At 42.2% G+C, this 22,002-nt stretch overlaps 1 long non-coding RNA gene across 1 annotated transcript; it reads left to right on the top strand.

Moving 5' to 3' along the window:
- Positions 1–1,076: 1,076 nt before the first annotated feature.
- Positions 1,077–21,590, top strand: LOC140637542 (uncharacterized). The gene is made up of 3 exons (XR_012034636.1): positions 1,077–1,185; positions 11,543–11,583; positions 21,188–21,590. It is a non-coding gene; the product is annotated as an uncharacterized lncRNA (long non-coding RNA).
- The last annotated feature ends 412 nt before the right edge of the window (positions 21,591–22,002 follow it).

Raw genomic sequence — 22,002 nt, 5'->3', positions numbered from 1 at the left:
TGCTAGACGCAGGGAGACCTGTTCAGAGGCTGCTGTAGGTACCAGGTGCACCTGGAATATGTCTGATTCAGCGTCTGCTTCCCCCATTAGACTCTCTTAGCAAAGGCACATCTTGTCCAAGGTATCCTTTGGAACAGGTTTTCCCACAAAGTAGGTGCTTAACACATGTATTTTGACTGAATGGAGGTGACTTCAGTATATCACAGGAAATCACTGAAATCCCCACAGAAGGTTAGGATAGGGTGCCCTAGGGATGCGGAGGAGGGCAAAAACATCTGTAACTCAGAAGGTTCATAGTGGAGGAAACATGTCCTTAAGACTGGTGGTGATGGTCGCAGTAGTAGTGAGAACAGTAGCAGGTTGCACTTATTGAGAACACACTGCATCCGGGCTGTGTGCTGATGCTTCACACGGATCAGCAACTGTGAAGACCAGAGAAGGGAACCCCCTGCACAGGACATGCAAAGTTCAGGGTCTGAATAGGTGGCTGGCTAATTATTTTGTTTTGTTGAAAACCTCATGCAGAATACAACGGAAAAGAAAGCTGGAAAGTTACGTTGAGGCTGGATTGTGGACGACCTAAAATTCATGCGTTATGCAGGTGTTTTGGATATTACTCAGATTTTTGAGGTTTATTTGTTTATTCAGCAGAGGAGGGAGAGGTTTAGAGCTGAGTTTGGGAATGATTAATATAACTCCTAGATTACCTCTGGATCATTTAGCTGGAGGATAAGACTAGATGAGCAGTTGTTGCTAAGGTCAAAATTACAGCTTTATCATTTGGAAGCACTGATGTGGAAAACAGAAAAATGACACACCCTGATACTTGGATGGGCCCGTGCAGTTTGCAGAGCCCTCGCCGTATGTATTATCTCACTTGATCATCACAGCAGCTCTGCTAGGTGGCATTGTTATCACATTTTACAAATTGAGATGATTTATGTAAAAGCGATTGGTGCACAGCCTGGCCTGTAGTAGATACTCAAGAAATGTTAGCTGAAGTGGAAAAATAAGGAAGTACAGGCTCAGAAAGCCTAAGCACATTGCCCAAGGTCATAGAGCTGAAAATAAATGTCAGAGCCAAAACTTCAAGCCAGTTTGTCTGAGTCTAATGCTCTGTGCTCACACCCTCACTGCTTCTCTGCCACCCACCGGAGAGCCCCAGAAGTTCTTGGAAAACGACAGGTAAAGGAGTGTAGCGTAATACCGAGTCAGCTAACCTAACCAAATCCCAATATGGAGAATGTTATTTAGTATTTAGTATAAAATCTTATTTTAAGGGTTTCAGACATATACATTTATATTATATATATATATGCTTTTATATGTTAGTATATTTGCATGTTCAAATGAATGCGTGTGTGTGTGTGTGTGTGTGTATAAGGCTAAGGTGTGGGCGGGTTTAATTCCTACCGGGACCTCTCTCCTTAGCTTGCAGGCAGCTGCCTTCTCTCTGGGTCCTCGTAGGGTCTCCTCTCTGTGTGCCTGCATTCTTTGTGTATTTCTGCACGTAAAAGTTCTCTCCTCTTGTAGGGAAACCAGTTAGATTGGATTAGGACCAATCCTAATGATCTCATTTTGACTTAGTTCCCTCTTTAAACGCCCTGTCTCCAAATACAGTCACATTCTAAGGTCCTGGAGGTTAGAATTCCAACACATAAATTAGGAGGGGCTATAATTCAGGCCATAACATATTTATTATTATTGATTTCTTTACTATTGATTTATTTGTTATTGATTTATTTTCTGCTCACCAGCCTCTTAGAAGTAGTGGTGTCTCTGACCTCCCTTTCAAATTTCCAAAATCCGGCATTTCCTCATTAAACCTTTCCTGGGGAAAACTAAGGCCCTTGGCACAATGACACGGACACAGTGGGGTTTATCAGTGGACATGGCATGAGCTTTGGACTCCGGCAACCTTGGTTTTAATTCCAATTCCATTGCCATTTTTTACCTGTGTGGCCATGGGCTGGTTACTTAACCGCAGTTTCTTTATTCATAAATTGTGAGTAAGAGGGCCTTTTTAGCAGGTTTGGGTGAAGATTAAAAATAATTTATGTAAACGTGTCTAGCACAGGGCCTGCCCAGAGCATAGGAGCTCAGTAAATGTGTGCTCCCGTGTCCATCACTGCCCTGAGGGAGCTCGCAGGGCCATGCTCCCTCAGGCAGAGGGAGACAAGCACACAGATAATTCCACTGGAACTTGATACGTGCCACGAGGACTATATATAACAAAGCACTGTGTTTGCTTGGATGTTTTTGGTGTTAGCCTAACCAGAGTATTTCTGTAATAAATACAAAAGGCAGCCAGTTCACAATTCTGTTGACCTATCATTAGCTAAGCCAAAAAAAAGAAAAATTAAAACAGAGACTTCTGGGTGGCTCAGTGGTTGCCACTCAGCATAGATAAGGACTACTCCCAACTTGGAACAATTGTATGTTTTTCTAAACAGATATTTGCACTTTAACAATATAATGGCAATTTACATTTTAGTTCTTTTCTAAGGTCTTTGTTCTCAGGTGTCATGTACATATACCATTAAGAAAAAAGAAGAGGAAATCTAACTGAAGGAGACCTTATATAATTTTTCCTTTTGCTCAGTGGAATCATTGGATGAAATATTATTAGACCTAACAGAAGAAAAAATAAGCAAAGATATTTTTCCTCACTAGTAAAAAAGTCAGGCATGGGGGCATCTGGGTGGCTCAGTCAGTTAAGCATCCAGCTGTTGGCTTCAGCTCAGGTCATGATCTCAGGGTCATGAGATCTCAGGTCATGCTCAGCACAGAGTCACCTTGAGATACTCCCTCTCTCCTTCTCCTTCTGCCCTCCCACGCACTCTCTCTCTCTCTCTAATGAATACATAAATCTAAAAAAAAAAAAGTCAGGCGTGGTATGGTATTGCTAAAAAACATTTTGCATAACACAATGATAAATAACAACACAAATTAGCATCATCAGGACTCACACATGGGATCTGTGCATGAAACTCCACTTAGATTAGGAAGGGGTTGGAAAAAAGCATAACAGTGGGATCTCAAGAAAAGGTGCCATATAAACTGAAAGCCTACATATTTATTATTTACTAGATAAAAATGCAAATAGATTTATCATCCACCCTTTAAAAGATGGTGCAAAATACAAAATAGCATCAACAAGTATTTATGGGGCACTTTCATGTCTGTTCATATCTTTCCTATTTGTTCTATGCTGACTCAGTTCTGTTATGAAGTAGGTCAGATTAAGTGGTTTTTGCCCCATTTTACAGATGAAAAATAGAGATATGATTCTATCACCTTGGGGATGCAGATTGACTAAACCGTCTTTTATTTCAACAATTTGAAAATCTTAGTCCATACATCATAAGACAGGTATCATCTATCTATCTATCTATCTATCTATCTATCTATCTATCTATCATCTATCTACTATTCATTTATCTATCCATCCATCTACCCATCTATCTATTCACTCACTGACCCGTCTCTCCTCTGAACTTATCTATAGGTCAGTTATCTGACAATCGCAACCTTTAGAAGACAGCCATGACCCTGGAAGTAGGCAACATGTTCTCGACATTGGCTAAAATATCTGCCAAAGACACATGCACTAAACCTTAGGCTCTGAAATGGTAGTACTTAACTCTTTAATAAGAATTTCTCAGACTTTTTTTTTAAGATTTTATTTATTTATTCAAAAAAGTCGCAGAGAGAGAGGTAGAGACACAGGCAGAGGCAGAAGCAGGGTCTCTCTGGGGAGCCTGATGTGGGACTCGATCCCAGGACCCTGAGATCACGACCTGAGCCAAAGGCAGATGCTCAACTACTGAGCCACCCAGGTGCCCTGAATTTCTCAGACTTCCTATGCAGAACCCATGGACACTTATTTTAAACAAGTTTGGTATTTGTTTGTTTGTTTCCAAGACCAGAGCAAACTAAGTGAGGAGACTGAGAAATGGTGAGAAATGGTGAGAAAGGCTAGAGCATGGACAGAGTTATGTGACAGCAAGGAGAGATAAAGAAGAAATTAAAAAGCAGCCATAAAATCAGAGAAAGCAGTTTGGGGCACTTTTAAAGTAATGATAAACATTGTGACTCGTTTCAAAGTGTCCTGCAATAAAAAATGCTCATAATCATCAAATCCCCCAATCATTAAAATGTCAAATGTTTGAGACAAACTAATTGTAGTTGGTATGTTTTGAGTATTTACTTTGTAGCAAAAACCATGCTAGGTGCTTTACATACATTATCTCTAATCCTCTCATCCCTCAGGGTTTTGGAGATAGAAAAATGACACTTCCACAGTTTAAGCCATTTCCTTAAGGTCATTCAGACAAGTATTAATAAGTGAGCCAGGATTCAAACTTAGATTTCTCTGATTGAAACCCTTCCACTCTGTCCGCTGTTTAACACAACCTGAAAGATGCCAATCAAAAACTGTTTAAGATTTAAAAAAAAAAAAAAAAAAACTGTCTTAGTGCCTTTGGGTATAGTTGGCTAATCTGGAAACTGAATCAACCCTGTTCTATCCATAATTCTCCCAAAGTATCATAAAAGTGAAATGTTAATTTTTGTGTACTTTTTGGTAGGGAGAGGAGTATATTTTCTGCTTGACATGAACCGGGTATTTTTTTTTTAATTTGACTTATATAGCAGCAGAACAGGCTGCTAGTGGGTTTCCCACCTCTGAGAATATTGTAGCCATCATGAACACTTTCCAAGGATGCTGAAGATATTATTTCTATACAGAGAAGGAAATAGATAGCTAAGGGCCTACCTCATTCTTAAGAATCCATATCTCAAAAATCCTATTTCATCCTAATATGCAGTATTTCGAACAACTCATAAATGGAGAAGAAAGATTTGCTATTAGATGAATTATAATCCTTTAGAGCACAAAAATAGTGAGTTCAACCCTCTTGGCAGTTGCATTTAGCTAACCAATTTTTTGTGACTTTAATTCTTTGGTGTCAAATGGATCACTGCATGTTCAATGCTTAATTACTGAATCTTCATCATCCCCAAATACTTCTGTGCTTAATATTTATTAAAACCCTTTTTTCAGTGAGACAAACCTCATCTACCATCTGAAATCTAATTTTCTTGACATTTTGTAGATAGTCGTTATGAACTAATAATATACAGTGCTGTTTGAAATCATCATTCCTTATGTTATACTATGAAATTAATTTTTCCCTTTTGATTTTTAATACATTTCTCTTGTTCTATTCAAAGACTGGTAGGGTGCCCTCTTAGTGATAATTTTGACCAGTCATTTTAAATTGCTATTCAAAACAGACTGAGTAGTGTTTCACATGAACATTTTTATTAAATTTCCCATGATGTTACTTACGATGAAAAAATAACTACTGTGGCCAAAAATATAAAAAGAAAATAAAGCCAAAGGAATATATAACCAAACATTTTATATCTTACTCAGAACAGATGAAACAAATCTAAATCAGCTTATGTAAGTAAAGATAAATATTTGTAAGATGAGTTTCATTGATTAATACATTTGGCCATTCAGTTCAGGCTTGGCTTGTCTATTAGGCTCAGTAGGCAGAGTGTGTGTGGGATCCACAGTATTCTCAGGAGCACATGAAGATGTTTTAGTTTAAAGTCAGAAGACAAAAATGAACTTTTAGGTAAAAGGAAATGTTTTGATAGATAATATTAACCTATTTTTATACCAATGTGAGTATAAAATAGAATTAAAAAAAAAAAACTTTAAAATGGAATAAGTGGTCCAAGGAGGCAAAAGTGCCCAGGGCCCATGCAAGATATGATGTTCTCCATATCCACTCATTCTAACAAGATTAACTAATCTCCCTGCTATTTGTCAGGATCACACTAGGGCTGATATATGTGTGGGGTGGGGAGAAATGGGGTGAAGTGGTAGGTTGGATAGAATGAAGAGGACCCAGCTTTTGTTCTCAAGGAACATGTGAATTCCTAATGAATGAAGAAAGTATGTGAATCACCCTTGCTCCTTCTCCCTCTGACAGCCCCCCTCGTGTGGGTGCTCTCTCTCTCTCTCTAAAAAAAAAGTATGTGCATTGATCATTTCAATACACTGTGGTAAGTGGTGTTGTAGATACAGACAAAGTGCAAGGGAAGTACTGAGAAGGCAGTACTGAGAAACCAGCTTTGCCTGGTGGACGTGGTGGAGGGCAGGGTTCACACAGCCCATGGTAGTTACACTGCCTCTTAAGAAATGAGATGGATTAATGAGGGGGGAATTATGGGGCTACGTTCCCGCCAAATGGATGGCATTGGAGTGTGCTAGGCCTTGGTATTTTCCAGAAACTGCAGATAGTGCATTATGCCTGAAAGACTATAAGCAGGTACACTGAGGGTTGTTGAAAAGGTAGGCAGGTGCCATCCTGGCCCTGCCAGTGAGATTACATTGCACTTCATAGCATAAGTTCTATGCTTCTTAGCCTTGGCATTAAGTGCTTTTACCATTTGGTGCCCATTGGCAGGACCACTCCCTGAGATGCTCTACCAAAATGCTCTAGTGCCAACCACCCATGTGGACTTGCTTTCCTCCTTCTGCTCTTTGGGTACATTCTCACTTTATCTGCAATGTACTCATCCATCCCTGACATGGACTTCCTCCCGGAAGCCCCCTCCACCCCAGGCAGCACACTTACCAGGTCAACACAGTTCAGCACTGGGAAGGACCTTTGGGATTACCTAGTCATTAACCTTCATTTTCTGATAAAACTGAGGCCCAGAGAAATCAAGCAACCTGTGCCCATTCCCATAGAGAGCAAAACGGAATGAAATCCATCTGACTTCTGGTGGTACCAATTTCTGTAGCAACTACCTTCACAACACAACAGGTGATTAATCATGTACCATCTTGCCATAGCTGGTGTCATCGTCAACGATTTAATTTTACCATTTGACTTGTTTATAGTTATATTTTCCCATCTAAATGTCATTCCCCTATGGGCTGGAACTGCCTCTTCTAGTGATTTCCCAAGGGACCTAAAGCAGTCAGCCTTTAAATAGTTAATAATCTGATTTAGGTTTCTCATCATCATGAAATGATTTGCCTATATTATAGAGATTATTAAATCTATGGCAAGAAAGAAAAGAACCCATCGCCTGTCTTAATTTAGGTTTTCAGAGAGCAGAGCCTGTGACATAGTTCCTGTGCCCTGGATTTATTGAGTGTGTGCTTCAGAAAAAACAAAAATAAAAACCCAAAACTGTGAGAGGGTGAGGCTGAAATGGGGAAAGAGCAAGTCTGACCTCTGCCGCCCGATCTACTGGAAGGAGGGAGTTCTGGAGCATTCATCATTCCACAGAGTTGTCCTGCAAGGGGCAGGACAAGTTTTCCCACCTCCTTGTTTGAAATAAATCATTGTGGGATGTCCAGAGTGGGTGGTGGGGGGCAGGTGGAGGGCAGGGGCCAAGAGGTGTAGGCGGATGTAATTTCTTTGAAGAGAGGCTCTGCTAAGGACAATTCTCGAAGTTGGGGGGGGGGTGGATCGTTGTGAATCACTGTACACAATAATCACAGCAGCTTGGGGCTGATGGAACCTACTTCATAAGGGGAATCTGGGCAGAGCACCAATAACCCTCGAGCACCACTTTCACTCGGGGGAGAAAACTCCCCAACAAACAAAACAACCCAAGAAAACAAAACAAAAAACCCAGGTGATAGAACCAAAGAACCGATCTTCTCCATCTGAGGTCTGGCCTCCTCTTGGTTAGATCATAAATTTTCTCAAGTTATTCCCACGCAGCCTTACCTACCCCGATGTCCATATTGACCCTTATTCTCATAAAAACAGATTTAATGTACAAACAAATTATTCAATTCTTCTAATGGAGTGGCTTGCTATCTCGGAGGAATGCAATCACCGCTGGAAAAAAATGCCATAGATCATCAGAAATGAGATCATTTCCAAGGCTTTGAAGACTAGATACTGCAGTTTTTTAAATTCTGCCTCCAAATAGCCACAGTATGTGAGGAAAGCACCAAGCCCCCAGATTAATCCTCTCTGCAGCCCCCCCCCAAAAAGTCACCAATTAATCTGCCCTACAGAGAACAACAGCAACAACAACAAAAAAACATAAAAACAAACAAAAAAAAGCAAAGCAAAACAAAACAATAATAATACCCAACTAAGTCCCATATAAATGGAGATTTTTCTTAAAGATCTCATCTGCCATCAAAATGTCTGTTGGGGGCACAGGCCAGAGTCTGAAATTAAAACACAACCTGCCCAGCAGTGTGGGGTGTGGCTGTGTGTGACAATTCCTAATGACACCCTCCCTTTGGACGTGGAAAGGGATTTTGCTCCTTAGTTTGAGCCTGGCCATTAGGACTCCATCAGGTCTGGGCTACTTCAGATGGCCTCCATTCCCAGTCCCATCATTCTCAAAAAAAAAAGGAAGTCCACGTTATACTCAAGCCCTGGGCACCTCCTAATTACTCTGGTAAATCTGCATTGCCTCCAATGGACTCCATGGCTCTGCACCTGAATTTGGGATGTTAGTAACCAGAGGAGGTTTTGTGTTTCCAAAAGCTTCTCCCAGGGACACAGCAGCAAGGAAACTGCCTAGACCCACAATAGGGATGGTCATCTCTTCTCTATGGTCATCCTTACCTGTTACTCCTGGGTTGATTCGTTGGCTTCATTCATTATCTTGTATCCCTCTCACACTGTGAGATTGAGAATAATTCAGCATTCTGCAGGAAATATACAGGGAAAGCTTCTCCCGGATTCACTGGAGCACCCAGACACTTACTGGGGGTCCCGGTCCCTATGGTGTTCCCCTTGTGAGCCCCCAATCAGACCAGACACCGGGCAGTCCCTCTGGCTTTGCACACCAAGTCATGAAGATAAATTTGGAGAAAATAATTACTACTAATAGTTTCTAAGAAAACTAGCATCAAAACTTCCATAATGATTAATTCTCTCTGGAATTTATACTGGTTGCATTTTATTTAAAATAAGACAGGGGCACCTGGGTGGCTCAGTGGTTGAGCAACTGCCTTTTGGCTCAGGGAGTGATCCTGGGGTCCTGGGATCAAGTCCCGCCTCAGGCTCCCTACAGGGAGCCTGCTTCTCCCTCTGCCTGTGTCTCTGCCTCTCTCTGTGTGTCTCTCATGAATAAATAAATAATCTTTAAAAAAATATGACCAACTCAATGCATTTGGAATAAAGAGAACAACCAATTCACAAATGAGCATTCAAAAATGTTTCTCTGAAAAACCGTTTTATCATGCAACCTCCGTAATTACAATTCTTTAACCCTCCGATTGTGTTAGAACTCCTGAGAAGTTAAATAAGCAGTCAAAATGTATCCCAGTCTCTCCAAACTTCCCTAGCTTTCACTTCGCTTTGCACAACTTTTTAAATTTAGAAAAAAAATAATTTAATGTGGGTGAATTTTTCCATGAGCTATCACCAATAATAAATTATCACCAATAGCAAATTTATTTTTACCAGTAATAAATAAGAAATATTACCAATAATACTACCAAAATTAATGAGCTTTAGCTAAAAGGTCATGGAGGAGAGGAAGGTTTTGGGGGACTCCAGTCATGGAGGGAAGAGAACAGGAACAACATAAATGAGAGTTTGGGAAAGTAAACCATGTTGGTAGGAAGGTAATATTGATTCTGTCTATGGTATTTTTGAAGTGACGTGGGACATCCAAGTGGAGACTCCATTCAGAAGCATGAGGAGCTGATGGGAAACAAGATGTGATGAGAAACCTGGGGGTCAATTACCGTCCTTTTGCACCTGTGGATGTCTCATAAATGTCACGAATTTACCTGTTCCCATCCACCTGTATTTAAGAGAAAGATTGTGCTAGGAATCTAGAGGTTGCACTAGGGGTGCCAAATGAAGACAGGTCTGTCTGGACCATTGACAGCCCCATCAGCACATCCTTGGGGGCCAGGGGGTAGCAGCTGAGTGACTTCTGCAAGCCCCACTCTATATGCTAATGCTTTAATGGGTTTGTCCTGATGAGAATTCAGAAGCTAGAAATTGGCCAATTTTCATTCCCATTCAACTGATAAGGGGTGGTCAGTGAGATACTTTAAGCCCCAGGAGATTATGGGTTTTGGCTTTCGCTGCCCACAAGTCTAAAGGAGGCCACAATTTCTGATAATTTCTTCTCCTGGAGGGGATAGAAAGGGAATGGGGAAACTGTTAGTCTGGACCTAATTCTGAAACCACAAGGGGGAATTGGTTGATGAGGTGGAAGTGATTGAAACCAAGGAGGAAAAGTGTCCACGGTGTGTCATCTTAAAGCGGCAACCACGAGTGAGGTGGGTTGGCCTTGGCGGATGTGTCCCTTCCATCTCAGGAGGACTGGCATCTTTAAAGGAGAAGAGAACACATGGGCAATAATTGCACAGCGAAATTCTGAAAGGGAAGGAATTTTCAGAGAAGTGGAAAACATTCAAGAATAGGGTGCTAACTATGCAGTTTCTATTTCTTCCTTCAGCTTTGCTGAGGTATACATGACAAATAAAATGTTAAGCCATTTAAAGTGGACAGTGGGATGATTTGATACACGTATACATTGTGAAAGGGTTTCCCCCATCAGGTAAATTAACACATCCGACACCTGACATATTTACCCTCCGCTCCCCCCTCTTTTTTGGATGAGAACATTAAGTTCTATCCCCTTGACAAACTTCACAACATGCTTTATCAACTGTAGTCACCGTGTTAGAGCCTCAGATCTTATTCATCTTTTTTTTTCTTTTTTTTTTTTAAGTTTTCTTTTTTTATTTATTCATGAGAGATACAGAGAGAGAGAGAGAGGCAGAGACACAGGCAGAGGGAGAAGCAGGCTCCATGCACCGGAAGCCCGATGTGGGACCCGATCTGGGGTCCCCAGGATCACACCCCAGGCTGAAGGTGGCGCTAAACTGCTGGGCCACTGGGGCTGTCCAGATCTTATTCATCTCACTGAAAGTTTACACCAGCCTCTCTCTATCTCCCCCACCATCCAGACCTTGGCAACTACTTTTTTTACCCCATTTCTATGAGTTCAACTTTTGTTGTTTTAGATTCCACATATAAGTGATACCATGCGGTGTTTGTCTTTCTCCGTCTGGCTTATTTCACTTAGCAAAATGCTCTCCAGATTCATCCGTGTTGTCATAAATGACAGGTAATAAAAAAAAAGAAATGACAGGTGATATTTCATTATGTATGTACACACATACACACACACACATACATACATATATATAAATATATGTTCATATCCTACATTCTCTTTATCCCTTCCTCTGTCGACTGCTACTTGTGTTCTTTCTGTACCTTGGCCCTTGTGGATAAAAACTGTGCAGTTTCAAATGATCTTAGGGTATTAAAAAAAGGAAGGCTTTATTAATCAGAGGACGAAAAATTTCTGAGAAGCCCACATGTTCATGTACCAGCTTTTAATAAAAGAGGTATAATTTATCCAAATGAATGAAACTTTGGGTCTCAGTCTACTAAGGTAGCTAGACTGCGCCTTCTGACTTACTTACTCTACTCTTGTCATTTCACAGGAGGAGGAAGGAGCCCAGAGCCTGCGACAGGAGTGGTTAAGGTCAGTCTCTTGTTGACACACCATGACTGCAACCGATTTTGGTAATTTGCTTCAGGCCTCTCTCTGTCACCTGTGCGATTTCCAAACGGTGGCTTGAGAATTCTAAAGGATCCAAAAACTTTTCTGGGGTGAAAGGGCCCCTGAGTGGGCAGTGCTCTTGCTGGCTCCCACTCCTCACCTCCCCAAGTCCCGCTTTCGTCAAAAGAGTTTACTCTCCTTTCTGTTTTGTAAATACTTGACAAGGTAGGATTTAATTTTCAAAGGCAGTTCTTCTAAAATCTTTGAAACCCTGTGTCACCCCCAGGTCATTCCACTGGTTATGATTCCAAACGTGAAATACTGAACTGGACTCTGGGTGTTCGAACAATGATTAGGATGGAGGTTCCAATAAATGCATGTTTCAGAAATTAAGTACAAATATTATTCTTAAAAAAAAGCGAGGGCACGTAAGCAAAGAGGAGAGAGGGAGCCAGAGCTCTAAGAGCCTCCAGAAGCCAAGAGCTAGGAATCGATTGGACTTTCTAAAAATGGCAGTGAAAATGCTTTTCTTGGATTTATATTCAGAAGATGATGATCAAGGACCACAGCTTTGCAAGTTTTGTTTTGCTTTGACTCGATGCTGGTAACTGGAGTCGATCTCTCTGGAATCTCCACCCCATGTATAGGCATCGAATTATAATCACAAATTAAAAATATTTTAAAAGTATGTAACCACGATTTACCCTGAATTTAATGGATTATAACCTGACAGTCATTTAGCTAAACTCCTTTGAAAGATAAGGCTCAGCTTTCAAGATCTGTTTGTCCAGCATCTGGCTGGAGATTGTCCGAAGCTCGGGGTGTTCCTGGGGTGCTGGGGCCTCCGTGTGCGGGGTCCCTGGAGTTCCCAGCGGCCCGTCTGTCGTGGGGCTGCAGGCCTGGCCCGCCGTGAGCCCTGGTCCCCGGGACGTTCTCCTTCGGTTGCCGCTGCAGAGAGTTCCAGGCCCCTTGGTGACCTGCCAGCGTCTTGTTTTCTGCTGATTCTGCTCTGTGCGCAGGTTGGATCATGTCAAGTCCTGTGTTACCTGGCTGCCTCCAAACCTCCTGCTCAGCACCTCTTGAACCTGCTCATGTTTATTTAGAAAATAATTTAGGTTCACCCAAAGGAAAAACCCTGTTTTCTGCAACCCTCGGCAAGAGGAGTCCTCAGGGAGGGGACGGTCGGGTCCCTGGGTCAGAGAGAAAAGGTGCGTGGGCCCTGCAGGGCATCCGCCGCTGGGCATCACAGCCAGCGTGTTCCAGGTCATTTTTTCCAAGATTGTCATTCTGCCCTTTGCTCTGACCTGGTGCCTAAAGTCCTCAGAGGCTTGCCCTGCGTGAAAGGAGGCTGCAGCACCAGGGGACGCACCGAGCGCTTTTCAAGCTTTTGTGTTTCATTCCCTGGCTCTGACTCTGCCCATGACCTCATTCATTTGACTCCCAGTTTTCTCCTCTGAAATGTTTAATTCATGTGGCTCATGACCCTAACCTGATCTAATATCTGCAGCCTCATCACCCTATGCTCTGGCCACACTGAATTAACAACTGATCACTAAACCTACTAGACCTTGATGTAATCGTGCATCCTTGAGCGCTTTTTTCTTCCTTCCAGTACCCTGCACCCTGCTCTGCCGGGCAGACTCAGGCTGCTGCCAAGGGCCTGTTCAGATGTCTCTCCCTTGGTGCATCCTTTCCGAGTCCCTCAGGCCACACCCGTTCCCATTTTGATCCGTCACAGCATTGGACACATTTCTTCAGTTTGTCTATTCAATCATTGATTCAACGGGTCTTATTAATCACCCCCTGTGTGCCAACCACTGCAAGGCACTGCAAACAGAGTGGCGAATAAGGCAGAGATGGTCTCCAGGGCCAATGATCATCAAAGGCGCAGATGATTTTAGAAGTATCGACAATTAAGTTCATGTGAAGAAGTATGTCGCATACTGGGAACATATACCAGAGGCGCAATGTAATCTGGGGATTTGCGAAGGCCTCATTTAGGAGCACACGTTAAAGCTGAGAGTTGAAGCCTCGGGATAGGCCGAACAGGATACGCACCGGGGTATGTCCTTCATACGTAGTAGCTGACAGTCACCCAATAAAATGGAACAAATGAATGACTGAATGTGCTCTACAACCAGAGTGGCAGTTTGATCACTGCCTTAACGTTTAATTTCTATCAACTAATTTTTTTACAGTTTAAGAGCTTTTTAACATACATAACATACACCTATGCCACATGACCTTGAAAACTCTTTGCTGCCCATTAGGCTAGTTGAAAGAACCTATAACCCGTGGAGACCGGGTTTGTAGCCGACACTGCTGTAGCCGACACTCCTTTCACACTGAAGGACTGACTATCCCCCAGTTTCTGGGAAATCTGCTCACTGAAGACCTCAGGTATCAGCCCTCTCTGGGCAGTGTCCTTGGCTGAAGAGAGCAGTCCCACTCAAGGTCACTCTCCTTCCTTAGCATCCAACAATTGGTCTGTGGTGGGAAGCAGGGGTATAAAGGCCCAGCCCCCTCATCCCAACCAGGTTTAACCCTGAAGGGACCATCTGAGGGCCAGAGCTCCCCAGTTAGTGGTTGACTGCCTTGTTTGCCGTTCTCCCCAATCTAGGTTCTCTTCTGTCACCGGTGATATTCCAACAGCATTCCCTAGTAAACTTCTTGTACACTAGTCTCTAGCTCAAAGGCAGCTTCCCAGAGAAACTGGAAGCAGGCTCAGGGGCCCCAATAAATAGCATCTTTCTTGCCTACATGAATTCTGAGCGTATCCAAAAATAAGACAAAAGAATAAAAGAGAATGAAACCCCAAATATCAGTGTTATTACTGATAAAACTGATAATGAAAAATGTGACGTATAACCATGGGGTGTGTTGTCTCATCCTGAATAATAGACCGAGACTCATTTATTCCCCTAACTGCACGAGGCTGGGCTAGACGGGTCCCACAGAGGCAAGCCTGCTCCTATAAATGCACAGCGGGGAGGGGCATTGAGAGGGAAGGGAGGCACAGCACGACTCATGCTCAGATCTTGCACCTTGCTCGCCCTTGGAGAGGAGTGAGGTGTGCAGAAAGAGGCCAGAATGGTTACCCTAGTGGCCTTCCCTCCTTGCGAGAGGAATACCAGGAGGGCAGCAGCTCCCCACCCCTCTCTTCCCATTGCACAACCAGAGAGCCAAGCTCCTGGTTTCAGGAGCAGGAGAGGCCAGAGTTCAATGGTGGCTGGGAGACCCTCACACGGAGTAGCAGATGTGCTTTTGACATTTGCCTCTGCTGTTGTTCAAAAGAAATGGTGGAATTACCCATTGAACTCTTAGGAATGGAAAGCACAAAACCAAAGAGAATTTTCAATGCCTAAGTCCAAGGCTCCAAGATAAATTCCTTTGCTACTTGTTTTGAGCTGCACTGCTCCTGTGTCCATTCTGATAGGAACTATTTCCAGCGCAGGAGAATGGACATACATGTACACATATTCACACAAGTTAAAAAAATGCTTATTTTATGTATATATCGATACACAGTGGAAATATATATGGGAAGAGATAAAGAAATAAGAAAGACTAGCTTCTATTTTTTTCTTCTAGACTTAGATTTATTATAAAAGCAATAATGTTAAAGGAAATTTTAGGAGGGAACAATTACGTTTTGCTAAAATTTTATCACTGCAACATGTTTTGCATTTTCATCATGTTTTGTCCATAAATATTAGTATTTTTGCATACATACAATTTAGAAAATTTTCCGTTTTGCTACTTGGTCTTTTTAATGATCACTTTTAATGCTACATTAATATTCCATCTCGTTAATTTACTATAATTTATTTAACTATTCCCTTCCTACTGGATATTTAAAGTGTTTCTAATTTTTGCAATGATAAATACCTCTGCTTTTAAAATTAGCAGACACAAATATAATGCAACAAGTAATTTTAAAACTACTCACTTCCATTATTTTACACATGCACAAGCCATAAGTACATCTGAAATCTTAGCATAAATAAGTTTTGAGTTCCACTTTGAAAGAGGGGAGAGGCCTGGTCACCCCTGCTTCTCCTCACACTTGGATCTCTCTGTGTCATGCTTACTGAGAATGGGGACTGCATTGTGGCAGTGACCATACTGTGTAACTTTAGACCTGGAAGACTTGGTGGAGTGTCACCTTCATAGAAGGCATTCAAGCAATGTTGCTGCATCACAGCATTTAATAATAATAATAATTAATAATAATAATAATAATAAAAGAATATTGAGAGTGTGGAGTGATGACAGACAAATCTAGATGGTCCTGGAGCAAATTTTCTTCCTTGTTAGGTAGCTTAGCAGAGAGCTGCCTAGGCTTGATCAGAGAAAAGACATTTAGTTGTTGGTGGGGGACCCGCAAAGCTGTTCCCGGGGACCTCAGAATAAAGACCTTGTACCTCAGTCCATAGACTTCTTAGCAGTGTTTCTGAGCCTGGAGATCCTTCCCTACATTTCTTAGAGATCTTACAGAAGCTAGGCGTTCTTTAGCTCTTCCTTGGCTAACCTATAAAGATGTACCACGGTGTGGGGCAAAGCTTGTTCTGTCTTGCTGTGCTTCTGGGAGCAAGTCTAGCCTGCTGGCTGAGGCAGGCCCTGCTTCCCTGAAACCTTGTTGTTATCATACAAATATATTTAGGGAATAAACATGGATTCAGGGGGCAGTACTTAGAAGCTGCTTATCTGCTTCTAAGTGTTTTCCAATAAACCCCGTATTGTATACGCACTGTGTGGCATTGGACACCCCCCCTTACATAATAGGGAGAGAGAGTCATAGAAGAGAAATAGTCAAGTTTTAGAGATAGGTTCAAAGAAGAATCAGATCCAGAGACAAAAAAGAAAAGGCAACAAAATCACAGTAAGGAGAAAGATAATCCTATAAAGAAATTAAAATTAGTGAGAGTTAAAATTCTACCAATAGGTAGCAGGACTTGGGGTGTGGTATTTATGCAAAAGTGGACAAATAGACCAATGAAATGGAATATAGAATGGGGAAACTTACCCACACAATATATGGTCACCTACTCTACAACCAAGGGGCCTTTGCAGCTTGGTAGAGGAAGGATGGACCTCTCAGTAGAGAGTACTATGGGATATCAATATGGAAAAATCATCCATTTGAGATGTGTAGACCTAAATGTGAAAGATAAAGCAGTAAAAATTCTAGAAGAAAACACAGGAGAATCTCATGACCTTGGAACAGGCTCTCATTTCTCTTTTTTTTTTTTTTTCAGTCTCTCATTTCTTAAAGAGGACAGAAAACTCACTAATCATAAAAACGAAAGATCGATAGATTGAACTTCAATAAAATGTAAGACTTCTTTTAATAAAAAACACCATTAGGAAAGTGAAGATGCATGCCACAAAGAGAAGAAATGGACAGTACATACACTCAGCTAGAACTTGTATCCCTGATACATTATAAATTCCTACAAATTCAATTTAAAAACAGGGATAGACAACCTAAAGAAAGGTTGGCCCCCAAAATTAAATGGGCACTTCACAAATGAGAATATCGGAAAGGTCAACAAGGGCTATAAAACCTTTTGCAATATCATCTGGAAAATGCAAGTCAAAACTATAGCGAGATGCCAGTTACATGCCATGATCGGTAGAGTTAAATAGACTGATGATACCAAGTATGGACAAGGATGTGGTGCAACTAGAACATTCATATGTTTAATGGGAATGTAAATTAGTACAACCACTTAGGAAAATTGTTTGGCGATATATTTTGAGACTAAAGGTACATCTATTTCAGAATGCAGCAATTCCAGTCCTCTTTAAATGCCCAGAGACTAGACGGGGCTCCCTAGCACAGGAACTCTAATGCACTACGCTCTTCATTGCAGCTCTATCATTTTCATGTCATCGTCATCATCATCAAAACAAAAAAAAACCATCCAGAAGTCCATCAACAATTGAATGGATAAACTGCAGTATACACAAGACATGGCAATAAAAATATGCACGATTGCTACCTGCAACACCCTGAATAAGTAACACAGATACAATATTGAGTGAAAGAAGCCAGATATAAATGAATTCATACTGTATATCATTTATCTGAATTTTGAGAACAGGCAAGACTAACTTATGGAGACAGAAATCAGAATGGTGATTATCTTGGGGGGGGCGGGGGGGATATTGAGTGTGAAAGGGCATGAGGGGGAGACTTAGGTGATGCAGGAAATGTCCTGTCTGTCCATCTTGGTGGTGATCACATGAAGTAGAAGTAAAAATGTATTGGCCTATTACTTACGATTTTTGTATTTACTGTGCATATGTTACCCCTCAACAACAGTAACAGAAGTGGTAGGTTTTTCTTAATGTCACACTACAAATTTTCACTAGTGCATAACACCGAAAATGAAAATTGCCTGTCTTGTTTTTTAATCCCCATCGAAAGATATCACTGCAGTATGTAGCAGCTACCTGGGTGCTCTGGTGAAGTAGCATGAGATTAGGGAAGTTAACTTGCGGCTTAGTTAAAAACTTGATTGTGCCTATAAACGAAAACCTAATCCAGACCACATCACTCTCCTTGGCTGCAGTCCCACCAGGTCCAGAGGATGGAGTGTTACTGAGTATATAATTTTACTATATCTGGCTCTTACCTCTCCTCCCTCTGTCCTTGGGATAGACTCGCCTTTGCCAGATCACTACTATTTCCAACTCCAGCTCCAAGTTCATAAATTCAACCGATAGCTCTACTGAAATTCTTCAGTGGATTTCACATACCGTCTCTCTTCCAGCCCCCATGTACAGTAGAGTGTTGTATTCTCTTCTCTTAACATTGTTTAACCATCTGCTAACCCAGCCTTCTGCCCAAGGGGGTTTGCAGAGCGGAATGATTTGAAGTTTCTGCTGAAGTGCTTTACAGTTGGGGATAGTCCATTAATTGTTGATTTTGTTTGTATTCAGCATTCTGCTTCTATCTGTGGTTTTAATTGATGTGAACGTGCCCAGGGGCTTGCGCTGGACCCAGCTGTATAAATCAAATAAATAAATAAATAAATAAATAAATAAATAAATAAACAAACAAACAAACAAACAAAAAAATGAAGTAAATCTCCCCTGGACTAAATAGATAACACAGCCTTCTCAATCTCTCTCTCTTTTTTTTTTTTCCAACAGTGCTTGCAAATGTACCCTGAGGCTTATATGTGAGAAATGTATCAAAAGTTTAAAGACATAAATAATAAGCATCCACAGCTAAAGATGCAATCACATAACCATCTACACCCATTCATCGTAGCGTGGATGCTATGGGGAGATTTGGAACATTTCCTTTCCCCTCGTTTCGCTCCCCCCTTTATTTCAGATTGTTTGGAGATTGCCATTTCCTCTGATCATTTCTTTCGCAGGTAAAACAAAAGCAAAAGAAAATGAACAGGCAAAAAGTTGAAGGAAACAAAATCTCAGTGGAGTAGGCCCATCCACGGGGCAATGGAGAATTCCTAACAACCAGGGTTTTTTCCACCAGGGGAATGGTGAAATCTGCTGCATTTCCAATGCAGGCTACTGAGTGGGCACAGAGCCTGCGCCCGCAGAGAGCAGAGGGCCAGCAAATACCATGAAGCAGGCTTCCCCAGGCTTTGGGGCTCCTGCCCTCTCAGGAGCAACACACCCAGCTAGTGGCTGCCTGACCTCGCATCCCAGAATGAGAAGTGAGGCGAGGCCAACAGAACCCTACTGGCTCTCAGAGCCCTGGGTGAGCTGTGAGCCAGATTTGGGGGGTGAGTTTGTGGCAAAAGCCACCTGATACAGAGATTATGGCTTCCACAAATTTCCAGAGATGGAATCGTGAAGCTTCAAAATAAGTGGCCTTCCTTATGGCATCTGACGCCCACCCTCCCACCCTCCGGTTGGTCACACTCTGTTTCCAGGGCTGTCAGGTTCCGGAGGAAGGTTCTGACCGTTAGAATCCTCTGGAAGTTGATGGCTGTATGTTGGAGAGGCAATTATGGTGTAAAGAACCTGAGTTTGAAGTCAGACAGACGTGATATTAAGAGGGGGCTCTCGCTGGCTAGCTGTGAGAACTTGGGCACCGACCCCCCAATTTCCTGATGTGTACAATAGAAGAAACACTACCTCACGCTTCACAGGATTAAGTGAGATGGTATGTAAGCCTGACTCATGGCCCCTACTCTTCTTCCCTTGGACCTCATAATCTAATCCATCTTGTAAAGGGTGAGTGTTCAAGTATTAAGACCCCCTTATTCAGCCCCTCTTTTTGTACAATTGGATCTTTGTGCCTTAGATTAATTTTATCCAGATTAAATCTGGTCTGGCTAGGTGTGGCTCGGCGGGCCTGCCAGTGGCTAACTTTTCAGATCCTAATTTGGCCACTTCATGTGTTCCCTGGAACTCCTGGCTTGGCATCAACCACAAATTTGATCAGTATGTTGTCCATTTCCTCATCCTAATTGTTAATAAATATACTGCAGGTGTTTCATTAGAGAGGCTCATGGAGACCTTTGGAGTTATAAGCTCACATGCATTCACACAACACTCAGATCTTCAAAGAAAATATGGTTTCTTTATTTCCAATAACGGATCTAATCTTCCTTATGAGCTTTTCTCATCCCAGTGTGTTGCAGGTAAAAATAGCTTTGTTTTAAACTTTTCCAGTTTTTTTTGTGTTAGTGGTCTTGTTTTGAACCCAGTCCGGAGGCTGTGAATGCTCAGACTTTCAGATCGCCTTTCCTCCTGGTTCTTCATCGTAGAATTGGGTTAAAGGGTTTGGACTCTCCAAACCTCATGCTGGTCCTTGGGGCGATCCCTTCTCTGGTGGTAGTTGGCGGTGCCCTGGTGGCTGTCTGCTGAGGTGCCCCTACCCTTTGTTGTCCACCGTGAAGTGAATAGCTGATGCAACGCAGTGTCCATTCTCCTGCAGACTTAAGACTCCCAGAGAGCTTGGTCACTTTTCCTTGGCTCACTTTATGCGACCCCAGCTCTGTGTACCCTCTAAGGTCTGGCTCTGACGGCCACTGGGTCTCAATTTCAGAGGTCCTGTCTGTATGTCTTGGCCACAGGGTCACTATGTACCTGCTGCTCAATCCCCAGCCAGATTTTCAGCTAAATTCTATATCCCTTATCAAAGAAATTAAAGAAAGCTTCATTAACAGCATGGACTCTGGAGCCAACTGGCTTGGATTTGATGTCCAACTCTGCAATTTTCCAGCTTAGTGACCTAAGAAGAGCTGTGTAACATAGTGATGCCTCCGTTTGCTCCTCTGTAAAATGGGGTTGTTAATAATACTGACCTTCTGGGTAGGAGTCTTATGAGGGTTACGGGAGCTATTATATAAAAAGCACTTAGAATTGTGCGTGGTAAGCACAGGGTACATGGTAAGTATTAGCTCGTAGAAAACAAGGAAATAGGATGTGGCAAGTTATTTAACCTCTCTATGCCTAAGTGTTCCCATATGTAAAACAAAGATCATAATAACTCCCTCATAGCTTTCTGTGAAAATTAAATGACTTAATATGTAAAGAAATTAGAACACAGTTTGGCACAAAATAAGCCTTACCGTTGTCATTTTGTTGTTGTTCCCAGGCCACAGAAGAGCCCAGGGCAACTCACTTCACTGTCCAGCTCAGACCTGCTGTCTGTTCACCTGTCCTGCAGCTGGCTGGCTGGCTGGCTGGGACGGTCCTTGAGAATGGGACAAAAGCCCCTTCTCTGCCTGGATTCAGCCTGCAGTGGTGCCTCAATCTACCAGATGCCAATCGCCTCCCAGACATCAGCCTACAGTGGTGCCTCTCCCAGGGCCACGTCTACTCTGTGTCTCCCGTCCCCTTTCTCCACTGACCAGATGGGACAAGCTCTCCTCCTCATTCTCTTTCTGGAAGGCACCTCTCTTATGTAATATTCTATTGTCAAGTCGCTCATGTCTGACTCTGCTTGTTGGTTAATTAAAACCTAATAAAATTAGGATTCCTCTTTCTTTCTACATAAATTTGATTCTCAAGTCTATTTCCAGCCTGCTGACTCAAAACAGAAACCAGCTTCGAAATGATGACCCTCCTGGTAGGGGGAATTAATTCCGCAAGGGGAATTCACAAGACAACAGGATACATGGGTGATGAAAATGTATGTGAAAGTGTTTTTAAAATTTCCCGGTGTGACTGACAATGACGTCATTTAAGGATTCTCTGACATCTTCTTTCTAGCTGCTGCTGATCACTGCTTGGGAAATGTGTCCTAGAACGGCTGACCGAGGAGAGGGATATGGTTTACAGTCACAGGGCATCTGGGAATCAGGATTTATTTTCTGCTCCTGCAATAAAGAAATGGAAAACAACATTGGGTATCTAGTTGGTGTCAGGCACTATACTTGGGGGTTTACACGTATTCAGTAATTCAGGATC

Source organism: Canis lupus, chromosome 8 (genome assembly GCF_048164855.1).
Source record: "Canis lupus baileyi chromosome 8, mCanLup2.hap1, whole genome shotgun sequence".
Classification (NCBI taxonomy): Eukaryota; Metazoa; Chordata; class Mammalia; order Carnivora; family Canidae; genus Canis; species Canis lupus.
This window is presented reverse-complemented; position numbering and strand designations above follow the sequence as displayed.